The following is a 13,344-nucleotide window of genomic DNA, read 5'->3' as shown; positions in this document are numbered from 1 at the left end:
CTTGGAAAAAAAAATGGCTAGGTATATACTGCCTGAATAAAGAACATGACATTGTTGTGTGTCTGGGACAAAAAATAAAATAGTATTTTATTGGCTAAGGATACTTAGTTTAGGAGGGAAAAGAAATGGAGTATGCCATGTGTAAAGCTTGTACAATTGTATTTGATTCAAATCACTTACTCTGGTAATGCACTTTCAGACATGAGAGTTTTAAAGACAGTGAAAAGATACTTCTATATCTGTGGAAATTAAAGCTTGCTGCTGTCAAGCTGCCAGGACCCTCAAATGTGTGAAGTGTCTTTCTCCCTTCTAGTAAATTAAGCATGTTTATACTTATTGTCACAAGTAGCAGAAAAACACCAGCTATTGCTTCCATGTTTAGAGCTCTGGGGAGTCTACTACCTGTTAGCAGCCTCTGCTTAAATTGTCTGAAACTACTAATCACTAATCTCATTCTTGACTTACTTCAGCCTACAACAGTCTGTTGCAACTTCTGTTACACCTGCTGGGAATCTATGTATAGCAATTTCTTGTTCTCCCCAGCTGGCTCCAAGCCAGAAATAGACCCATTTACCCAACTGCTTCTTAACCTTGTACACATTGCTGATTTTCACTTTTTATTTCTGATGCTCTGGTTGTTGTATGCTTTTATAGTAAATTTAGTACTTGTGGGGTTTTCTCTCTAGTAAACCAGTGCTTACGATGAATTTCCTAAACTACTGTTTGTTTCACTTCAAGTGCACTGAATAAAATTATTTCTCCATGCTCATTTTATGGAAGTGTTACTGTAACATAAGAGTCCTAAACGTTAACACATTTAATCAGCTATCTGATAAGGTTGTATTCTTACTACTCAATGGAGCATAAGGCCCAGTTCACAGAGGAGGTCTTCAGCATTTGCAGAGCAACCAGTGCTTTTGAAGACTGAAAAACTCTTAAGGCTCAAACATTTCTCACCAGCTGCCTGGCAAGTTGCAGTGTCCCTGCCATCAGTAACCTGGTTGTAGTAACCCTACCTCATAGGGAAGGTTGTGCTTGCTGCAGGAATGGTGCTGGTATCCACACTAGCTGTCCTTAAGTTAATTCTGAAAAACCTGCAGCTCACACACGTTTGTACATAGACACTTAGGCATGCATTATATGTACATAAATGTACATTTACACTATAGAACTGTTGGTTTATCTGAATTCATTTAAAATGAGCCAGCTTGGATGTTAATACCAACACCATTACTGAGCATATATGTTTATGCAGGTACACATATATGCACATATAGAGAACCTCAGCTGCAGCTTGGAAGTACTCAATGTTTCAACCACCTAGAACCACATATACCAATATTTGACATTAGAAAATTAGGACCATCGTTAGCATTTTGATTGGTTAGGTTGATACATTGAATTCTGTGGTAGAGCCATTGACAGTCCTCTTGCATTTTCTGATTCCACCTCCCACAACAAGTTAAAAAAAAAAGGTCTTTCATGCAGTTACTTTACAACTGTGATGAATACTGTCACAGAATCACAGAATGGTTGGGATTGGAAGGGACTGCTGGAGATCATCTAGTCGAACCCACCTGCTGAAGCAGGTTCACCTAGAGTAGATTGCACAGGAATGTGTCCAGGTGGGTTTCGAATGTCTCCAGAGGAGGAGACTCCACAACCTCTCTGGGCAGCCTGTTCCAGTGCTCTGGCACCCTCAGAGTAAAGAAGTTTCTCCTCATATTCAGATGAAACCTCCTACGCTTCAGGCTGTGTCTCTTGCCCCTCATCCTATCGTTGGGCACCACTGAAAGGAGTCTGGTCCCATCCTTTTGACATCTACCCTTCAGATATTTATAAACATTGATAAGATGCCCCCTCAGCCTTCTCCAGGCTGAACACACCCAGTTCTGTCAGTCTCTCCTCATAAGAAAGGTGCTCCAGGCTCCTAATCATCTTTGTACCCTGCCACTGGACTCCCTCCAGTAATTACTTGTCCTTCTTAAACTGGGGAGCCCAGAACTGGATGCAGTGCTCCAGATGTGGCCTCACCAGGGCAGAGCACAGAGGGAGGAGAACCTCTGTCGACCTGCTGGTCATACTTTTCTTAATGCATCCCAGGATACCATTGGCCTTCTTGGCTACAAGGGCACATTGTTGACTCATGGTCAACCTGTTGTCAACCAGAACTCCCAAGTCCTTCTCTGCAGTGCTGCTTTCCAGCAGGTCTGCCCCCAACCTGTACTGGTGCCTGGGGTTATTCCTTCCCAGGTGCAGGACCCTACACTTGACCTTGTTGAAATCCATCAGGTTCTTCTCTGCCCAGTTCTCCAGCCTGTCCAGGTCTCACTGAATGGCAGCACAGCCTTCTGGTGTGTCAGCTCTTCCTCCCAGTTTGGTATCATAAATATCTATCATAAATATCTACATCAGAGTCCAAGCCAAACTTTGAAAAAGCCAGAAAATATGCGGTGACAAAAATAGTCAAAGATGATGGCTCTATGACTGCATTCTTTGTGTCGAACAAGTATGCTACATTAAGATTGTAATGGGACAACATGTGGCTTCTCTTTATACTTTCTTCTGTGGGATCTTAACTACATTTAACTTCACTTTTTAATTAGATCTCAACAGTAGAAAAGAAATACAAATTCTAACTTGTGCAAAATTTGGTTTATCTCCAACTCAGATAAATCCAGCCTTGCAGCTTTCAGTCCTCTGGGCTGTACAGATACCTGTTCCAAGACAACATTACTCTGCATTAGTAACCGCGAAGTAAACGTATCAGTGAAATTTTATTCTCTTTATGGTATTGCATAATGCATCTGCCATGTTTTTTCTCCCTTTAAGGAGCTTTCAGGCTATCCTGCTTATCTGCATCCCTGTTGCAAGTCACTGACATAGGAAACACATCTCAGCCCCAGTGTCACAAATGTTACAGAAAGAAGAACAAGGTTACTGAGAGAACAGATCTCAAGATTCTACTTCCAAGTAATGGCAAGTAGCTAAAATAGGGCTAAAAGGCAGGAGCGTGCAGGCTCCTGCTGGTCAGGTTTCAGCTGATTGCCATTGGTTTTTAATAACTAACTGCAAAAGACTAATCAGTGACTTAACTGTGCTACCCTACGTTTCAAAGTGCCTAATGCTACCATGTAGCAGCATACTCTTAACATTGGCTGCTGAGTGCAGAGTCACTTCACTTGCCTCTTTAGTCAGCACGGACTGAGACTTGCCAACAGCTTCAAGATTTAAGGTAAAGCCAGGATTTCACCTCCTGTCAGTGATAACATATAACTTCCATTGCTGGGCATAAGCTAGAAAATATTAAGCCACGGATGGTTTGCTTTTCTCTCACTAACAATAAATTTAGAGCAGTAACTTCACAACGCCAATGGGAGCAGTGTGTTCAATCCTCCATCACATGTCATGAGAAATACATGGTATCAGATTCCCATTCACTATTTTGGCAGGCATAATTTTGTTATTTTGCAAGGTGTTTATATTGGCCACCTCAGTGTTTTAATTATTTCACATGTACTTCAGCATTTTAGTAAGTCAGTGGATGGGGGGATGTAGCCCTCCCAGATTTTACAGTTTTCTTTCACCGAGTATGATACCTGAACGTTTACAAGCTTCATTTACATTTCAATAGAGCATTCATCTATGTGCTGTCAAAAACTTTGTGTAGCATTAAATTATATATTTTAGAGAGAAGGAATATACAACTGTTGAGATTTGTAAGAGAAAAAATGAAGACTGGTATGAATGGAAATGTGTGCAAGCACCAGCAGGAACAGCAGAACAGAAGATTGAGAGAATGGACTGTTTTGTTAACAAAGGAAACCATTCCCAGCACTAAAATTAGGAAATTGTTCTGTTGATGTCAGGGCTGAAAGGTCTGCAGGTCGAGAACAGCCACAACACAGCTGACCTGTCAGCAAAAGACCCAGCATCCTGACCCCAGGAGGACGGTAACAAGGCTGCAGCATCAGGTGCATTTTGCCTTTCCTGTTAGCCTGTCAGGAAAACACATACTTTAATAACAAGGAAAAACAGGCAATGGGCAGCAACCTGAATTATCCTTCATGGAGACCGAAGCAAGCAGGATTCTGAGGTAAAAGATGACCTCAAACCAGCTGATGCCTCCTACATGATATGAAAGATCTGTCCAGAAACTACTTTGTTGTCCTCAGTAAAGGGGAACCTTGGACATGTATTGAGGTCTCAGCCACTGGCATTCCTGCTCCTTTGTGTCAAACTAGGGGCTCCTGGCCAGGCCACTTGGACACATATGTCTTGGTGCCCGTGAGTGTGTGTGTCAGAGTGTGAAATAATCAAATCTATAGGAGAATGAGTGTGAGTGGATAAAATCAACTTGCTTAAAGATTTTGTGAACAAATACCCCCTTCCCCCTTTCATGAGATCTCATGCAGAACTTTTTCACACTCTGTTACAGCAATTTCCAGCAATTTCTCAGTGACATCAGTGCTGTCATGTCTTGCTTTAGCCTCTTCACCTGGGATATTCCATTTCCCCGCTCCACAGGAATTGTAAATAGCAGCTGTTCCTTATGCAGAAGGACTCCTTATGTCTTTGTTTTCTGTCACTGCAGTTTCCAAGAAAGTCTACAAACAACTAGATGGAGACAACCACCATTAACCCAAGAACAGTGACCAGGAAGAGCGTATTCCCATGTAATTCCGTGAAAGATACCTACATTGCAAAACACTACATTTGACTCATGAGTAAAATGGAAAAGGTGGAACGTGTTGGTTTTTTTTCCTGCCTGACAAAGCAGACCTGTACCATAACTACACAAAGACAAACACAGGAATTGGGATGCATGAACACTTACGTTTTTAGCTCACATAAATACCAACATTTCTGGGCATGCTGCCCCGAACAGTCTGGTGCTTGAGTAGATATCAGCTCTTGGACAGATTTCTGTACTTTCAGAGATAAAAATGCCTCTCAGAATTTATATTCATCTTGGCCCTTTGGAGCAGAGCACCCCAGAACAGCACTCATTGGGGCCCTAATTTTCTGCTTGTGGCTTCCTATGAGGGCAAAGGTGAGAGGCAGCATCCAAGGCCAACAGCAGTCAAACTACAGAAGGCACTTATGCCGTAGAGGATGTATATATATATATAAAGCAATTGACCTCCAAGTAATAATCTGCATGCAAGGGATGCTTATTTATGAAACTATGTACCCAAAGAAGGAAGGGTAAGGTAGGTGCAATAAAAACAGACAATCTAGGATGAAGGACAATGTTCTGCTCTCTTGGGCATCAACACCACCATTCTTACTGAATTCAGAAGTCAAGATGTTTGCTGACAGAAAAAAGAACATCCACTTTTATTTCGGGTGAGTGGAAATATTGTGAAAGGGTACCGGAGCCTCCAGTTACATGGTGTAAACACTGACAGAAGAAAGCAATGCTGTATTTGAACTATGCTGTGCCGATTTGGCTAAGTTAACAAAATGTGTTTTTTCTGCCTTACATGGCACACGCTGCAATGTCTTCAGCGAGACTCTGATCTATTGATATCAGATCAATGCTGTGCTGTCCTTTTGGAGCAAACCTGTCTGGCTGCAGCTGTCCTGAGAAGAATGTGGCACCAAGGGCTGTGGGCTAAATGGACAAAGCATTAAATAACCTTTAATTTTCCTTCCATGCTTTTCAGTCCTTGGTGTAAACTAGTGTGAACATTTAGACAGGTGCCTGACTGCCTGTTTTCCAAACGCAGGTGGATAAGCGAACATTTAAGTGGTGTGCTTTTTCCTCTAGCTGAAGGTAGCTGGATCCTTTCTCACCTTCAAGCAACCAAATGTTGTAAAGACTACTTCCCTCTTCAACAAAATACCTCACGTTATACACCAGTTTTTATTCTAGTTAATAGGGAATAAAGATGTTTAAACACACTGGCTATGGTATGCGCAGTCTAATAAACTGGACTAATAATGGTTTTCCTAGCATCACAAAATGTCCCATTTTTGAATGCCGTCCAATATTGAGCTATCTGAAGCAGAACAGAGGACATGACCGATCTGTGTTGGGAAGTGCTTCCCTTTCACAATTAGCCTAGCGAGCTTCATTATGCCTGCTTCTCTACCACGCTATATTGTCCTTTATTCCAAATACATACTGTTACATTCTGATTTATCCTCACAGATGAGAAGTGCCTACACAAGGGAAAGTTAGAGGAATGTCTGGGAATATATTCTTTATTATCCTTTATAAAGATTCTGGTAACTGTGCCATTACCTCTGGTTCCCAGTGCCTGCAGCTTGCAGCCCCGGGCTCTATCACCGCAAACAACTGGACTTTGCCTTCATTCCCACACCTGTTTTTGGTACCTGCACCTACACAGGTCTACAGGCCTGAAAAACCATCAGGAGAGGTGGGACACTACTTTGAAAACCACACTTAGTTTCTAAGCAGTAGTTTAAATCAAGCACAAGTATATTATCAAATAGAAAACAAACATTTGAGAAAAGCAGTCTTTTAGACAGCTCTGCATTTTTCAGTGGGCAATCAAAGCTGCTATACATTAAATGTAGCCAATTTCCAGATACTTTGAGACATTAAGTCAGTTTGGGACAGCTCTGCATTGCTTCAAGTCTACAGGAAAATTGTACTTGGCAATAGCTCTTTTCTCAGTAAGTTTGTGCCTGCTCATAGGGGATATTTCTACCACTTCATCTATTTTCTTTCATATTTAGGTCTATTGATAGTAGATAGCAGTAGTAAAAAAAAATCATGCACTAATATAACACAACAAATGTATGTTAGTTTCTGGTAGGATATTTGGTGTAGTTTTAATTCCTAAACTTCAAATGAAGATTAGTTTTGTGCAACACTGAAACCAGTCAGGCTTCTGTAAGGCATTTAGTGCAGGGGTATCGCAACTTCCAGCTCCACCAGTGCAGTGATCAATAACATGACACATCACTGTTACGCCAGAGCAAGTGACACACGGCCAGGTAGCTGCACATTATAATTAACCACTGATTTACAACAGAGAGAGGATAGACTGTTACACTCAATTAACTCACCTTCCTTCAGCTGACAGGCAGCTGAGTGCTGAACACTTAATATACTTTTTTGCAAATTTCCTTCTCCACAAGCATTATAATTGCTGTAATTAGTACGGATCAACCATGACAGCAGAACTATAATTTCATCTGTACAATGCAGCAGCTTATAAGTTAGGATTTATCAGTTTTATTAAGTAGCTAAGCAGCATTTCTCTTTTATCATACTTTCTCATATAGTATCACTTAGTTTTTTCAGGTAGTTTCAGGTAGTTCAGTCACCTTCTATATAACTTGACAGAAAAAGAAAAATTGTCCAAGAAATATGAATTGGGATGAATTCCCCTGTTGGCACTCACAGGTACATGGGAAGCGGTACGAAGGCTCCAGGTTTGCTGTTGAATGTGAGTCCGTATTTTCTGTCACGCTGTTGCTTTTCCTACAGACTGTGTATTAGTCAGTATCTCTGCTGCACAAGTGGTCTGTTAGTCTTGCTACAGAAACTCCTTGCATTAGTAAAAAGGAAAAAAACCTTCTAAGTCGTGTCACACTGGCCAAGCCAGTGAGACAATCTACAATTTTTCAAATTGGAATCTCTCGTAGAGTCGGGTGAGCAGCTCGGTCTTTCTCTGGGTGGACAGATGAGCTACAGCATACCACATGGACAGCTTTGCTCCTCCACTGCACCAGACCTGCCATTTCCATGTACCTCGTGAACCACAGGCTCCTCATTCTTCTCTTTGATAGATATCTGATAATTTTTAGAGGTCTTCACAGCTTCCAACCCCCCATCCTTATTGACTCCTCCTTCACACCTTGTCAGGCTACATCTGACCAAGGGCTGCAGCCTTTGCATTGTCTCTTCTATGAACTCCCTCAGATATCCAGCTGATAGCCAGTACATGCACAAAATCTTTTAATAAAGTTTCTTCCAGTTTAAATGTCACCTCAATAGCCAGACTAGTGGCCACCCCCTTTAGGAAAGTAAAAAAATTCCTCAGATCACTCCTTGTCTGTCCTCCTTTTCTTCAGCCCTCTGACAGAAACAGCCCAGAAGCTCCTGACACTTTGGGTTCAGGAACCCCTCATGCATTTCTTGACACCAAAGCATGGCAAGAAAATCATCAATGCCTAAACCTATGGCACAGAGCACAGCTGCCAGTTCCACCCACAAATAGCATCATTGTCCTGTGTCTGTCACTGTGGTAGTGCCAGCGCTCAGGTTGCTCCCCAAGAAGGAAACAGAGGCACAAGTTTCAGGTGGAGGAAGGGAAGGGGCATAATACGGTAGCACAAGCCCTGTCCAGTGGGAGGATCCCTGTCCCTGGGGGCAGGTGGGAGCCATGGGGAAAGAGGTTTCCTCCAAAAGCTCCCCCTGCTTCCGTGAACTCCCAGCTTGATGCCTCTTCCATTGGGTGCGGCTTCTTCATTCATTCAAATCTGCCAAGCAGAAGCACACTAGACATTCTGAACTGCTTTTCAAGCTTCTGCTTCAGTCTCCCATTCACCTGTTTTCCCACAGCTTGGTACAAAGGGTGCTTTATACAACGTGTTCCTCCTTTCAAGCATGAAACAAAACTGTCCCTCAGTATTCGTGCAGTACAGCACCTGCTCTTATTAAGAGTAGGAAGGAATAATTACAGGGATTATGAATGCGGTACTGAACATCCAGGCGTATTAAAGCTGTCTGTATCTCAAGATGGAACAAAGATTCTTCCCCTTAAGTCACTGCTTTTCTGACTGAAATTAAATTATGGCATCAAATGCCTTATAAGTGGATCTACCAAGTAAATAATTTTGTTGGTGTATTTAAGAAATTACTCATCTCACCATTACCAAGATGCTTCACTGAGCTGGAGAAGACTTGAACACCTGGAACACAGTCAGGTTGATGCTAGATTTAAGGGCAACACTTTTGCACCAGGGCTTCCTACGCTGGTAGCAGGAAAAAGTTTTCACAGATAACCAGAGTTCAAAGTTATGAATTTGACACGGTCTGTGAAGCAGTCAAGAAGCTCCTTCCTAGGCTGAAGAGTTAAGAACCAAGCCTCAGATTTGTCAGATGATTCAGCTAGAGCTTAATAAGTACTGCAGTTATAAGAATGCTTTAACAGCCTTGCTGCTATTCTACCTTTAAATCCAAAAGCTGCTAAAGCTATTACACAATTTTAAGTGAGATCCTGAACAAAGAATGGCAGAAACAGGAATGCTATAAAAAGATTTGTGCCCTGGTTCTTTTCTTCTTCCCTGCTTTAGACATTTTGAAATGCAACTACTTTGTTATTACTCAGAGAATCTGAACAGATACAATTTGAATTATAGCTCTCAGTACCCATCCCCATTATTTCAAGCAGATCTTTACATCCTGACCAGCAGAACTACTAAACCAGATCTGTTCTTCCTAGACGTCTGCCTGCTTGTGAGGCTTTCGGTACAAATAGGGCAGCTGCTGACATTCGGAGCTGTGCTGAAGTGACTGATGTGATGCTAAAGCTTATTTAGACTTTATGCAGCAAGAAGGGGGATGTGTGGATTCAGGTCAGTGGGAGCAGTAAGGAGATGGCAGTGCTAAGCTGGTCATTCAGGATGAGAAGCGAGAGACGGAATGAACCCTTTCCAAGTGTCAGAGAGGATCTCCCTGCCTCAGGATGTGCTTAACCAGTTTGACAGTGCTCTTTGTCCAGTCAGTACAGGGGGAGCTGAATTTAGTAGCTTAGATAAATAGCTGTTGAATTGGTTTTCTTTAATTGCTGAAATGAGTAATGTAAATCCCAGTGAACTAAGCAGTAAACAATCTTCTGGGGAATATCCATGCTGTTACCTTTCGAAAATCTTTCCATTTTGTGATTTATTACAGCAGGCTTTTCAAACATCACCATCTTAGGGGTAGGACAGTCTGCTGAAAGCTGACATTTGGTATGACAGTTGGCTTGCACTTCATTCCAAAATGGTTTTGTATATAACGTTATCCCAATTCAATTTTTCAATCTGAATGATTTGCAAAGTCTGAACTGCAGGTTATTAACAATAATGAAACCACAATGCATTTTAAAAGCAAACAAAAATATGAATAGTGTGATTTTCTTTTGACATATTTAAGCAATAAGTGCAAGATTCTTTACCATTCATATTCAAATGTTTGCTCTTGGCAGATAATACCAGAAGGAAAACACTCCAGTGAGAGCACAACTGTTTAGTACCCAGCAGTAATATGTTTATTTTAGATGGTATCATAGGTCATCAACATCAGTCCTGGTCCAGGTCTTTGTCAGCTCCAACAGTCTCCCCAACAGTTCTACAACCAGCATACCTTGACTAGCTGAAGAGGAAACCATGTACATGTGTATATATGCATAAATGTATATACACCCACATACATAACTTATGTTTTTATATGTATGTTTTAAATGAGTCCCTATTCTGTTCCTACTTTGATAGGAATTAAAAATTATGTTCAAGTTGCACACTTGAGCAAAGTATCTTTTCAGAAGAAGCACAGAACGTTCATTCTTTATTTTGGTTCACTATTTGTATTGCGGAAATATCAGAAAAATCACACCCACGCTGAGGACTCCTTGTGCCAATGCCTGACTCTCCTTCATTTACTTTGTTCATCTACTTCATTGTGTGTTGTGGAGGTAAAAGCTGCTATTTCTTCTCACCTCTGAAATCTGCCCCCTCACACTAGAAAAATCCACCATCATAGTCCAGGCCAGGGGACTCTGCACAGGGCACTGCCAGTATTAGTCAGCACTAATGACAAGAACAACCAGGCAGCTTGTCACAAGTATGGTGTGACTCAGGCCAACTTCCACGAGTCTTTCCACACCATTAAATTTCAGTATTGTCCCAGCACATTTAGAGTAACAGATGATTAAACACAACCTCATTTTAGGGATCAAGTTAATGAAGCGAGCACTGTGCAATGTAAAGGCTTGTTTCACAAAGGCTTCTGGAGTCACAGTGACATTTTTCCCCACTATCCTGAATTAGCAGACATATTTATTACCCGGCAGCTGTGGGTTGGGAGAAAACCCCCATACTGAAGTCATCTTTAATACAGAGCTAGATTAACATAAAACATGAAAAAATTATCGCAAGCTTAATGCAGGCAAGTAACTGTAAAGTCTGTAGAAACAGACGTAATTTTTGTAACTGGTTACTAATGGTTTTAATTACCTTCAAACCTTCTTCTTACTGCGAGCCATCCAGCGGTGTCTCAGGTCCTCTCAACCTCCATTCAGGGCTGTACTTTGGGATACCATTACTTTCTTTTGTACTCCCTACCACATTTGGGGAAGCGAGGAGGTATTCAAATTCACATGGTCTTTCACTATCAACAACACTTGCAACCTAAAAACATCTAAGAGCCTGTTCTAAGCATGGCCTTTTACCCACTGTAACTGAAATAGCAGGACAATCACAGCATCAAGACTAATTTGGACTCTTTGGAAAAGAAATGTTTTTTAAATTATTTAGATGAAATATCAATAATCTGAGATTTCCGTTTTCACTCATTCATAAAGATAAATTGAGTTCTGCTCATTCAAAAGAATAGGTTTAAGATTGACATTTGAGCTTAAAAACAAAAAGAGAAAATGCACAGTCTACCCAAAACATAAGTTCTCCCACTGCTGCCACCTACAACAGCTCTTCCATTCATCCAGATTTCTCTACAGTATTGCACCAGAGACTGCATTTGTGAGGGGAAAGAAGGAAAGAAACCTTGAATAAAACTCAAAATCACAACCTTGGACCTACAGAAGAACAGAACTTGTTGCTCAGGGAATCTGCTCAGCAGCCGTCCAAGGGAGACCACCCTAGAGAGAAGAGGGGCCCAGGAGAGCTGGTTGATGTTCATAAACCACCTCTTCCAGGCTCAAGAATGGTCCACCCCAACACAGAGAAAATTAAGAAGAATCTGTAAGAGGCATGGAAGCATGAACAAAGAGCTCTTGACTAAAACATGAAAAGGAAGTGTACAAGAGGGGGAAGCAAGAGCAGGGGACCCAGGTGGATTAGAGGCACTACACAAGCACACACAGATGGAGTTAGGAAAGACAAAGCCCAAATGAAGTGGAATCTGGCAAGGGAGGTGAAAGACAACAACAAAAACATTAGCAGACACATCATCAGCAACAGGAAGAGTAGGGGAAAATAGGGCAGCCCTCAGGAATCCCAGGCCTCTGAGCACAGGACATGGCCTCAGTCCCCAGGCTCAAAGGGCTGTGACCAGTGGCACAAAGCCCAGCTGGAAGGCCTGGCCTTACTGGTGTATGCCAGGGGTCAATACCCAGGCCAGGACCATCTAACATCTTCCTTCATTAATGAAGACGGATGACAGGACAGAGCTCACCCTCAGCACGTTTGCAGATAACACAAACCCAAGAGGGAAGGTCGATACAGGCACAAGACATGAGCCAACACGTGAATCTCAGGAAGTTTACAGGCCAGCGCCAAGTCCTGCCCCTGGGGACAAACCCCCCAGGCACCAGCACACACAGGGGTCAGACAGCTGGAAAGCAGCTTTGCAGAAAAAGCCCTGGAGGTCTTCACGAACAAGGGGAACGTGAGCCAGCGACACAGAGCCTTGCAGCAAAGATGCCCAACAGGCCGCAGCTCACACACATGCAGTGAAGATTGCTGGATAGAAGATCTAATAATAAAGAAATAATGCAGATAATGGCTCTCTATCAAACCACCATCAAAACTACCCAGTTGCCCAAGTAGTGCAACATTACTGACAGGACAGACACCTACTTCTACCATCAACAAGTTTACACATCCATCTGCTTGAACTCACCTTCCTCCTCTCAGTCAGTGTTTCTCAGACAAGTGGTTTATGCATGGTGTCTTACCTGACAAGGCTGCATTTGCAAAGCCAACACTGTAAAATGGGTATTTAGCAGATTTTAAGTAATGTGGTCAACCTTACTGTGACTTCTAGATATGTACAATGAAAGCTGAACAAATTTGTTATGTGTATTTCAACAAAGCCTATAAAGAAACAGTGAAATTTTCTGCTGTATGAAGTACTTACAAAAGCATATGACTTCAAAAAAACCCCAGTTTATTTTACTGCCCAAATTATTAAACACTAAACAAGATAACCTTGTAGTTCATACATTAGGAATGTAAGTTTTCATGTAAAATTAAGAGAACACTTCACTGTAAAAAAGGTAGAATACTGCATTACTAAAACACAGAACAGTGTCACACAATGAACTGAAGAAAGTGAGAAAGTGTGGTGCACATTTAAACTTGGGCTTTCAGGTGGAGACAAACTTCTACAGACTGATGCAGCTATTCCACAGACTGGTGAAC

Source organism: Streptopelia decaocto (assembly GCF_964273445.1).
Source record: "Streptopelia decaocto genome assembly, chromosome: 2".
Classification (NCBI taxonomy): domain Eukaryota; kingdom Metazoa; phylum Chordata; class Aves; order Columbiformes; family Columbidae; genus Streptopelia; species Streptopelia decaocto.
This window is presented reverse-complemented; position numbering follows the sequence as displayed.